Below are 12183 nucleotides of genomic sequence, written 5' to 3' on the forward strand. Positions count from 1 at the left end.
ACGTCCCCTGCTGTGCTTTTCTGTTGTAGTGTATTGGTGCATGCTATCAGATAATAGCTTCTCATGCTGTCGCCGAAAAGCATTTTAAAAATCTGACTTGTTGCCTGGATTCACAACGAGTGTAGCTTTAATTTGATACCCTGCATGTGTATTTTAATGAACTTTTGAGTTTTAACTAATACTATTAGCATTTAGCGTAGCACATTTGCATTTCCAGAGCTCTAGTTGGGACGCAAGCGTCCCAACTAGAGGCAAGAGGTTAATGTGAGCGCTGAGGGAACTTTATGCACTTGGCCAGATGATTCTGCATCTTTGTTGTATTCTTCACATATGATTTGGCACAGTATTTGCAAATGTACACAGCTATTCCTTCTACATTAGCTGCAGTGAAATGTCTCCACATATCAAATAGTGCCCGTGGCATTTTCCTGTACAGATTAAACAACTCCTTTGTAAGATATTTTTTTTTAAATGAAACATGTATAGAACAGGTGAATTAACACTCCTCAATTAGTAGGCCCAAGCAAGCTAAAACCTACATGGTATCAAAAACTAACAAGCAGAAATTGTTAACAAGTTAGAAATTATTTAAACACGATGTTGTAGGCTACTATTTACTAGTTAACAAAAAATCATGTAAATCATGTAAAATATATTCACCCCACCCAGTATTGTAATCAAAACTTACCAGAAAGCATGTAGTCCTTGGCTCAGACAGTGTAGTACTGTGGGCTGAATAGCATCTCATTAGTGTGCAAGATCTTGAGAATCAGTTGTACATGTGATGGAAGAGTGCACTGCACATGTGATGGAAGAATGCACTGTGCATGTAGAGGGTTGCAATTCCATTGAATTGGGGATAGTTTAACCAAAATATGCGACAAGACCTAGAATTGACCGGAAATTCTCCAACCCCTTTGCAACCCTAGTTTGGACAAAACTGCACATTTTAGAGTGGCCTTTAATTGTCCCCAGAACAAGGTGCCCCTGTGTAATTATCATGCTGTTTAATCAGCTTCTTGATATGCCACACCTGTCAGGTGGATGGATTATGTTGGCATATCATATGTTGTTTATCATGTTAAAAAAGTGTGCACTCATGAATTACATGAACAAAAAGTATAAAACTAATTTCGATGACTTTTCATGATCTTACAAACCCTAATTTGACAACTTAGAAGAGCGCATCATGTGCATTCAGGCTGATGCATTTTAAATCAGCGCAATCTCGAACAGCCTGCTGTCACATACAGATTTATAGACTAGCGCAAATAAACTTGAACAAAGCGGAATCAGGAAATGAATGCTCACTCCCCATTGCTATTCAATACCGATCCCTTTATAACCTTTATTTAACTAGGCAAGTCCGTTAAGAACAAATTCTTATTTACAATGAGGGCCTACCCCAGCCAAACCCTCCCCTAACCTGGACGATGTTGGGCCAATTGTGCAACGCCCTATGGGACTCCCGATCATGGCCAGTTGGGATACAGCCCGGGATCAAACCAGGGTCTGTAGTGACGCCTCTAGCACTGAAATGCAGTGCCTTAGAGCGCTGCGCCACTCGGGAGCAGACAAGAGTTTCTATTGGACAATTCAGGTATGTTTATCCCCGTTTCATTACGTTTAATTCCATCTAAGAAACGTTTTTCAACAGAACTGGCGGAATGAATACACTCCTGATCACACGTAAACACAGTTCACTTTCATAACAGCCACATACAAACAGCTCCTTGTGTTCCTTCTCGCATTTACTCACTCTCCTCCTTTCACCTTTTCTATTTGCTTGTGGACGTCAATGCACTACACATCAGCTCTATGTGACCAGGCAAAAAAAATCATTTCCAAACCTTCATAACATAACCGCTACACAGAGCCTACATCGTTGTCACCATATTAGCTAAAGTAACATCATAGTCAACATAGCTAATAGAACTAGCATGTTAATGAACCTGCTACAATCATACAGTACAGTTCCCGCTCAGCCCAGTCAAAACTGTTCGCTGCTCTGGCCCCCCAATGGTGGAACAAACTCCCTCACGACGCCAGGACAGCGGAGTCAATCACTACCTTCCGGAGACACCTGAAACCCCACCTCTTTAAGGAATACCTAGGATAGGATAAAGTAATCCTTCTCACCCCCCCTTAAAAGACCTAGATGCACTATTGTAAAGTGGCTGTTCCACTGGATGTCATAAGGTGAAAGCACCAATTTGTAAGTCGCTCTGGATAAGAGCGTCTGCTAAATGACTTAAATGTAAATGTATACAGTCAGTAATCAGTTTAGCAGTTACACCAGCGGGCCCCGGTGGCAATAAATTATTAAAACCAAAAATGTACCTTCGACTTGAAATAGTTCGTGTTGGATAGTAATAGCTAGCTAGTTAACATCCCAGGGGTGTTGGAAGACACAATGCAAGTAACCTAATTTATGTCCCTCTAACTGCCCTGAATTCCTATGCTGATCCTACAGATATTGTATGCAGTAATCATGTGCCTACGAACCAGAGTTATACTGTTAGCACTGAAGCGGTGTGCCCTAGTACGAAGTCCACTGTGTGCAGCTCCCTGCACTAACATGAGCATGTCTACTTCTGCTAAGCTTCCCAGTAAAGCAATTAAAACAATCAAGCATCCCAGAAAAGTGCTAAAAATAGTGCAAGTTAACATATGTAGCTTAAGAAATAAGGTTCATGAAATCAGTGACAGATGATATTCATATTCTAACAATCTCTGAAACTCACTTAGATAATACCTTTGATGATACAGTGGTAGCAATACATGGTTATAACATATACAGAAAAGAGAAATGCCAAAGTTGGGGGTATCAGTCAAGCTACCAGGGTAGTTACAAACAGCACAGGAATGGAAATCATCAACATGTATTGATCACATCTTTACTAATGCTGCAGAAATATGCTTTAAAGCAGTATCCAAATCCATGCAGTGATGACAATATAGTAGCCATATCTAGGAAAACCAAAGTTTGAAAGGTTGGACCAATTATAGTGAACAGTATAAGAAGTTTTGTAGTAATTCCTATGTTGTTGATATAAAGAATATTTGTTGGTTTGTGGTGTGTAATGAGGAGCAACCAGACAGATGCTGCACTTGACACATTTATGAAATTGCTTATTCCAGTCACTAATAACCACCCATCAAGAAAATGACTGTAAAAACTGTTAAATCCCCTTGGATTGATGTGGAATTGAAAAAGTGTATGGTTGAGAGGGATGAGGCAAAAGGAATGACAAATAAGTCTGGCTTCAAAACCGATTTGCAAACGTACAGCAAATTGAGAAATCATGTGACTAAACTGAAAAAAAGAAGAAAAACTACACCATGAAACAAAGATAAATGACAAACAATGATAGTAAAAAGCTTTGGAGCACCTTAAATTTAGGGCAAAAGGGCACACTCGGCTCCATCATTCATTGAATCAGATGAGTCATTCATCACTGATATCGCCAATTACTTGAATATTTTTTTCATTGGCAGGATTAACAAATTTAGGCATGACATGCCAGCAACAAACGCTGACACTACACATCCAAGTATAACTGATCCAATTATGAAAGACCAGCATTGAATTCCATAAAGTGAGTGTAGAAGAAGTGAAAAAAGTATTGTTGTCTATCAACAATGACAAGCCACCAGGGTCTGACAACTTTGATGGAAAATTACTGAGGATAATAGTGGACGATATTGCCACTCCTATTTGCCATATATTCAATCTAAGCCTACTAGAAAGTGTGCCCCCTCAGGCCTGGAAGGAAGCAAAAGTAATTCTGCTACCCAAGAATATTAAAGCCCCCTTTACTGGCTCAAATAGCCGACCAATCAGCCTGTTACCAACCCTTAGTAAACTTTTGGGAAAAATGGTGTTTGACCAGATACAATGCTATTTTACTGTAAAGAAATTGACAACAAGCACGCTTATAGAGAAGGACATTCAACAAACACAGCACCTACACAAATGACTGATGATTGGCTGAGAGAAAATAATGATAAAAAGATGGGTGGCAAGGAATAAATTAGTTTTAAATATTTAAAAGCATTGTATTTGGGACAAATCATTCACTAAACCCTAAACCTCAACTGAATCTTGTAATAAGTTATGTTGAAATTGAACAAGTTGAGGTGACTAAACTGCTTGGAGTAACCCTAGATTGTAAACTGTCATGGTCAAAACATGTTGATACAGCAGTAGCTAAGATGAGGAGAAGTCTGTCCATAATAAAGCACTGCTCTGCCTTTTTAACAACACTATCAATGAGGCAGGTCCTATAGGCTCTAGTTTTGTCACACCTGGACTACTGTTCAGTCATGTGGTCAGGTACCACAAAGAGGGACCTCGGAAAATTACAATTGGCTCAGAACAGGGCAGCACGGCTGGCCCTTAAATGTACACAGGGAGCTAACATTAATAATACGTATGTAAGCCTCTCATGACTCAAAGTGGAGGAGAGATTGACTTCATCACTACTTGTATTTGTGAGGTATTGACATGCTGAATGCACCGAAGTGTCTGTATAAACTACTAGCACACAGCTCAGACACCCATACATACCCCACAAGACATGCCACCAGAGGACTCTTCACAATCCTCAAGTCCAGAACAGACTATGGGAGACGCACAGTACTACAGAGAGCCATGACTACATGTAACTCTATTCCACATCAATTTACTGCCTGGTGATGTCACCACAGGCAGGCCAAAACTCAGACAGTCTTTTCAAGCAGCTTACACTAAAATGGTATTATCATAATGTTCACAATATCAAAGTATTATTCCAACCTCACAGTGTGGAAATAAACAGTATATAAAAGACAGAAAAATCTCATTTTTGACTGCACTGGGTTTTTTAAGCAATTAACATCCCATCGTACTTAGGGTCATGTAAAAATTGCCCAGTTGACAATCATTTTGGATATCATGACTATAAGAGGTGTGTGTGTGTGTGTGTGTGTGTGTGTGTCTCAGTCACCAGATCTCAACCAAATTGAACACTTATGGGTGATTCTGGAGCTGTGCCTGGGAGAGTGTTTTCCACCACCAACAAAACACCAAATTATGGAATATCTTGTGGAAGAATTGTCGCACTCGCATCCCTCCAATAAAGTTCCAGACACTTGTAGAATCTACGCCATGGCGCATTTAAGCTGTTCTGGCGGCTCGTGGTGCCCAGCACTTTATTAAGACACTTTATGTTGGCGTTTCCTTTATTTTGAAAGTTACCTGTATAAAGGAACATCCCACTGGACTGGCCCAGCCAGCTCACTTCAACACGTTCAAAGGCCTTATCCTGGATGCTTTATACAATGGAGCTCTAGGATCTGCACAGTCTGCATTGTATGTACATTATTTAACAATGACAGCCCAGTCGGAGGTGAGAAGTCAGCTGGTATCTCTGGAATGTGTTCAATATTTTGCTTTGCTTCAAAACATTCCAGTCCGAGGCAGAGCAGTTACTTATCAGAACACCCCAATGGCCACTCAGCCCTTGCTGAGGAATCACACACACTTAGTCAGGAATGAGACAGACACACACACAGAAATCCATGTAAGAGAATCACTCCCAAAAAAGGAGATTTTTACAAATAGCGTTTACACAAAAAATATGCACACATATCCGAACAGGACACACACACACCTGTACAAGTGCAATATAAACACTCCCAAAAAGTTCACATTTTAAAAATGCACAAACACACGCCACATTCCTACTTCTACTACAGTACACATACCTGGCCTAACACATTCTCTGGAATCCAATGACATGTTTCTGCCAATACATCCTCAGGTAGCACTCTGTGCATCGTAAAGCAGGAATGTCTCTGGGCTGAAGAGAAAGCCAGTAGCAGCAGCAGCTCTCCCCACTACCAGTCATTCATCTACCAGACACATTTACCATAATTTCTTCCCCGGCAAACGAGCCAAACGCACAAGTCGAATCACACTCGACGAGCAATGACTTATATGTATGCCTCAGCGAGTAGCCTACACCCAAGACAAATTATTTACCAACAAAGGGATATTATCTACAGTTATATCTATCATAACTTTAATGGCAGATGGCATTCTATATGTTTTTTTTGTTGTTGGCAGCGTACAGCTATGTAGGGAAGAAAAAAGAGAGAGTGCACCAAGAGAGGGATGTGAAGTGCATTGTAAGGAACTCTGGGGAACAGTAGGAATCTGTGTAGGTGGATTAATCAAGACATGCTTCCAGTATGCATGTTGGGACTGTGTGTGGATCTAATTGAGACATCTGTCAAAAACTGAGATAGACAAATTATGTGTGCAGATAGACATTGTTAGTGTCCCATGCATGATCAATTCCCCAGGTGATCACAGGCACAATTCCTTCAACCCCTAGAGGACCAAGACTTGTTCCAGATCTGTTTCTGCTGTATAGCCACCGCATACCTTGAGCTGTTCTATTAATGTTCTATATTATGTCATGTTTCATGTTTTGTGTGGACTTTCACAACAGCTAATCAACAGCTAATGGGGATCCTAATTAAATACCAAAGGGACTCCTATTGACCATAGAAGTTGGGACGACAGCAAAAACAGGTCTGGGATCAGGAAGGACCTGGATGTCACCTGGCTTGAATAGCCATCACCTGAGATCTCATTTGGGTCTTTCAGCAGGTTAAATTCACCATCGTGAAGAACTGAATGTGTGGACTAACTGAATGTGTGGACTAACTGTGTGGACTAACAATGTGTGGACTAACTGAATGTGTGGACTAACTGTGTGGACTAATTGAATGTGTGGACTAACTTTTTTGCTCGCTTTGAGGATAATACATTGCCACCGACACGGCCCGCTACCAAAACCTGCGGGCTCTCCTTCACTGCAGCCAATGTGAGTAAAATATTTAAACGTGTTAACCCTAGCAAGCTTGCTGGCCCAGACAGCATCCCTAGCCGTGTCCTCAGAGCATGCGCAGACCAGCTGGCTGGTGTGTTTACGGACATATTCAATCCATCCTTATCCCAGTCTGCTGTTCCCACATGCTTCAAGAGGGCCACCATTGTTCCTGTTCCCAAGAAAGCTAAGGTAACTGAGCTAAATGACTATCTCCCCGTAGCACTCACTTCCGTCATCATGAAGTGCTTTAAGAGACTAGTCAAGGACCATATCACCTCCACCCTACCTGACACTCTAGACCCACTCCAATTTGCTTACCGCCCCAATAGGTCCACAGAGGACGCAATCGCAATCACACTGCCCTAACCCATCTGGAGAAGAGGAATACCTATGTAAGAATGCTGTTCTTTGACTACAGCTCAGCATTTAACACCATAGTACCCTCCAAACTCATCCAACCTCAGGAGGCTGAAGAAATTCGGCTTGTCACCAAAAAACACCTACAACACCTGATGTCACAGGAAAGCCAAAAAGATCATCAAGGACAACAACCACCCGAGCCACTGCCTGTTCACCCTGCTATCATCCAGAAGGCGAGGTCAGTACAGGTGCATCAAAGCTGGGACCGAGAGACTGAAAAACAGCTTCTATCTCAAGGCCATCAGACTGTTAAACAGCCATCACAATCAACTTGATTGGAGTCCACCTGTGGTAAATTCAATTGATTGGACTTGGAAAGGCACACACCTGTCAAAATAAGTTACAACAGTAGACAGTGCACGTCAGAGCAAATATCCGAAACATTGGTAATTTACCCAATAAATTATTGGGGCTATAATTGTCTTTATTTGTATAGCTTATAGTTTATTCGCTGTTAGTCAGCACCTCTACATAAAATAATTTTCTCTGGGTGTGCGCCAGCTCATGTTTTTTATTTGAGCAAAAACCAAGCCATGAGGTCGAAGGAATTGTCCGTAAAGCTCCGAGACAGGATTGTGTCGAGGCACAGATCTGGGGAAGGCGCATTGATGGTACCCAAGAATACAGTGGCCTCCATCATTCTTAAATGGAAGAGGTTTGGAACCACCTGGAGCTGGGAGATCGGCCAAACTGAGAAATTAGGGGAGAAGGCCCTTGATCAGGGGGGATCGGATGGTCACTCTGACAGAGCTCCAAAGTTCCTCTATGGAGATGGGAGAACCATCCAGAAGGAAAACAATCTCTGCAGCACTCGACCAATCAGGCCTTTATGGTAGAGTGGCCAGACGGTAGCCACTCCTCAGTAAAAGGCACATGACAGCCCACTTGGAGTTTGCCAAAAGGTACCTGAAGGACTTTCAGACCATGAGAAAGAAGATTCTCTGGTCTGATGAAACCAAGACTGAACTCTTTGGCCTGAATGCCAAGTATCACATCTGGAGGAAACATGGCACCATCCTTACGGTGAAGCAGGGTGGTGGCAGCATCATGCTGTGGCAATGTTTTTCAGCTACAAGGACTGGGAGACTTGTTAAGATCGAGGGAAAGCCAGGACAGCGGAGTCAATCACCACCTTCCGGAGACACCTGAAACCCCACCTCTTTAAGGAATACCTAGGATAGGATAAAGTAATCCCCCCCCCCCTTAAAAGATTTAGATGCACTACTGTTCCACTGGATGTCATAAGGTGAATGCACCAATTTGTAAGTCGCTCTGGATAAGAGCGTCTGCTAAATGACTTAAATGTAAATGGAAATGGAAAGATGAATGGAGCAAAGTACAGAGAGATCCTTGATGAAAACCTGCTCCAGAGCAAATCAGGACCTCAGACTGGGGCGAAGGTTCACCTTCTAACAGGATAACGACCCTAAGCACACAGCCAAGACAACGCAGGAGTGGCTTTGTGACAAGTCTCTGAATGTCCTTGAGTGGCCCAGCCAGAGCCCGGACTTGAACCTGATCGAACATCTCTGGAGAGACCTGAAAATAGCTGTGCAATGACGCTCCCCATTCAACCTAACAGAGCTTGAGAGGATCTGCAGAGAAGAATGGCAGAAACTCCCCAAATACAGGCGTGCCAAGCTTGTAGCGCCATACCCAAGAAGACTCAAGGGCGTAATCGCTGCCAAATGTGCTTCAACAACATACTGAGTAAAGGGTCTGAATAGTTATGTAAATGTGATATTTGTTTGTTTATTTATTTTTGCTAAAATTAATGTCATTATGGGGTATTTATGTGTATATTGATGAGGGGGAAAACTATTTAATACAGTTTAGAATAAGGCTGTAAAGTTTTTTTTAAATGTGAAAAGTCAAGCAGTCTGAATACTTTCCGAACGCACTGTACAATTATCTGTAAGGTCCCTCAGTCAAGCAGTGAATTTTAAACACAGATTCAACCACGAAGACCAGGGAGGTTTTCCAATGCCTCACAAAAAGGGCACCTATAGGTAGATGAGTAAAAAAAGCAGACATTGAATATCCCTTTGAGCATGGTGAAGTTATTAATTATACTTTGGATGGTGTATCAATACAAAGATGCAAGCGTCCCTCCTAACTCAGTTGCCAGAAAGGAAGGAAACTGCTCAGGGATTTCACCATGAGGCCAATGGTGACTTTAAAACAGTTAGAGAGTTTAATGGCTGTGATAGGAGAAAACTGAGGATGAATCAAGAATGTAGTTACTCCACAATACTAACCTAATTGAAAGAGTGAAAAGAAGGAAACCTGTACAGAATAGAAACATGTTTTCACTTTGTCATTATGGGGTATTGTGTGTAGATGGGTGAGAAAAAAAGTATATTTAATACATTTTGAATTCAGGCTGTAACACAACAAAATGTGGAATTGGTCAAGGGCTATGAATACTTTCTGAAAGCACTGTAAATAACAGAAATATGCCTGGCTGGGTCTCAAGTTTGACCTGCAAATTACAGCTAAATAAACACAGAAAATGATTGCATGAATGTGTTTCTGTGTGTGTGTACTTGTACTTGTATGTGTGCATTGGTTTGTGCATGCGTGTCAGAGTAACAATTCCCTCCTGGTCTGCTCTACCTCACCGATCATGTGATCATAGAGCTGAACCAGATGGTGAGGAGTTTGTCCCAAAACAAAATGCCTTTAACACACACTCTCACTCAGACATAAAGACACACTGGCCCTTTGACACCAATGCCTTTACACTTTACTCTGTAAAGCTCTCACAATAATTGTATTATCTTTGACATTGGCCCTGGTCGAATACTCTTTGAGTCAAGCCCTCTTCTGATATTTCTTCACCCTAGCCCCTCAATAGTAAAATCCTTACACACTCCCTATTTGTACTACCTTAACACTGCTCACATGGATACTTTAACACTCTCACACTTTGATCCCGTGAAACCAGCACCTCACTGCTGCGTATCTACTATGTTCTCAAATTGTTGAAAAGTGAGTACTCTTACATTGAGGGGCATAATTCCTTTTCACACCCGCAAGTCCTAATACCACTTCTCTCCCTATTCAGCCTGTACTCTTAAAATCTCTAAAACTCTCAGCCACACCAACAGTAATACCTTTCACACTGACTCGTCTCATAATGATCTCAAACTCTGGGATCTTTGTGGTTCACAGTCCTGCTAAAATGCACCAAAGGAAATGCTTAAATCTTACTAAGTTTTATAATTGAATCTTTGGGTGCTGTAGCTCTAAATAGGAGTCTAGTTTTGTCCTAAGGCCTTGGCTTTTTTAATAGAAAACATGACAAATGAATGCCTTGAACCCTTTATGCTTCCGTTTCAATACCATAATGATCTCAAACTCTTGGGTTGTTCAGTCTTAAGACTGGAGAAGTCTCTCAACATGATTTTGTCCTGGGATACCAAGCTCCATTTGTAAGCACCAAGCTCCATTTGTCATCCAAGAGTGGTTGAATAGCCTACTATTAGCATATGCATCCGTAATGTATTCAGTCTGTTCCTTAACTCGGGCATCTTGGTTGGACTGTGAAATTGCAACATAATCTCATCAACTCACTGCATTATTTGGCGCTTGAAATCACTGCAAACCTCCAAATTATGAATAATTATGAATGGATGTGCCTTGTCAAAATGAAGACATAATTCTACGACTATGACTATAGAGTGACAGCACAAACCTTTAGGGTTAAGCCAAACTCTCCTGGAGGTGGAGACTGTAGATTTACACCCAATCCCAAATCAGCCCATCGCCCCGACCAACTGATTCAAAGGTCCCTTCGTTGTTGAATGTTGCTGACAGAGGTCAGAGGGTGACTTCCAGCCACAACAAAACCAATTCATGTCCAAATGTACATAATAAGAGGAGCATAAAATTAAAATCAATAAATCCCAATTATCTGTTGTTTTATAAGATATAAACCTGAGTAACTCATATTTAATTTGGGAGGCATTTAATTTGTTCCATGAGTGCGCCTTGAAATCAGACAGAGATGCACGTGGCATATAATTTAAAAAGCCTCTCCATTCATGTATACTAAATTGTCCCAACTCCAAACGTACAGTATTGCAGTGTTTATTGAGAAACCACTTTGCCCTGGAGCCTTGCTGGCTCGGACAAAGTGGCTATCGGAAGGTCTAATTAGCTCCGATATCCTCGAAAATATTCACTCCCTCAGCTTTGTGAGACTTGTGCATACGGCGAAGGTGTGCATGAACACACAAATGGAGGGCCAAGGGGCGAGGGGATGGGAATGGGAATGGTTTGTGATTCAGCCTTACGTCTTTTTCCTTGGAACCCTGGTGTTGGGTCACAGCTAATCACCAGAGTAGGCAGTGACACCATATCAGGGTTGGGCGATTTTACGATGTTTGACAGTCATCGTCGATGGTGACAACATCATAAACAACGTTTTAGCATATGAATTTGACTCTCCACAACAGCGCAGCAGAGTAACATGCCAAATGGCCTACTCCCTAGCCTATATTTTCAAAACATATGCGGTAGTTAGACTATTAACATAATGCAAGAGAACAATGTAGATTGTAGAAAGAGCGAAGAGCACCAAAGTAGCGCAAAATGTCAGATAGGACCTAACATGTTTTTTCCCCCCACTCCTCTCCAATGTTGGATGACCATTGGCCTTTTGCCATGTACACTCCGTTGTATGGCTTTATTGTTTTAGATTCTTCATTTTCTGTTTTTCTTCCCAATCCCCATTCCATTTCATTGTGACTTGTTGGCCTAAGCATTGCATACTCTTTCATGATCGATTTAATCTATCGGCCTAATGGAGTTCCATCTCAGAAAGTTGTTTGCAAATGGCCTAAATAAAAACCTAGTATAGTAATAATGAGAGAGAACA

General features: G+C 41.6%; 1 long non-coding RNA gene across 1 annotated transcript in view; it reads right to left on the bottom strand.

Moving 5' to 3' along the window:
- Positions 1-12183, bottom strand: part of LOC115134715 (uncharacterized) — a 146951-nt gene that overhangs the window by 88191 nt on the left and 46577 nt on the right. The gene's annotated exons all lie outside the window — the stretch shown is intronic.

The sequence above is a fragment of the Oncorhynchus nerka genome, linkage group LG9a (assembly GCF_034236695.1).
Source record: "Oncorhynchus nerka isolate Pitt River linkage group LG9a, Oner_Uvic_2.0, whole genome shotgun sequence".
Taxonomy (NCBI): Eukaryota; Metazoa; Chordata; class Actinopteri; order Salmoniformes; family Salmonidae; genus Oncorhynchus; species Oncorhynchus nerka.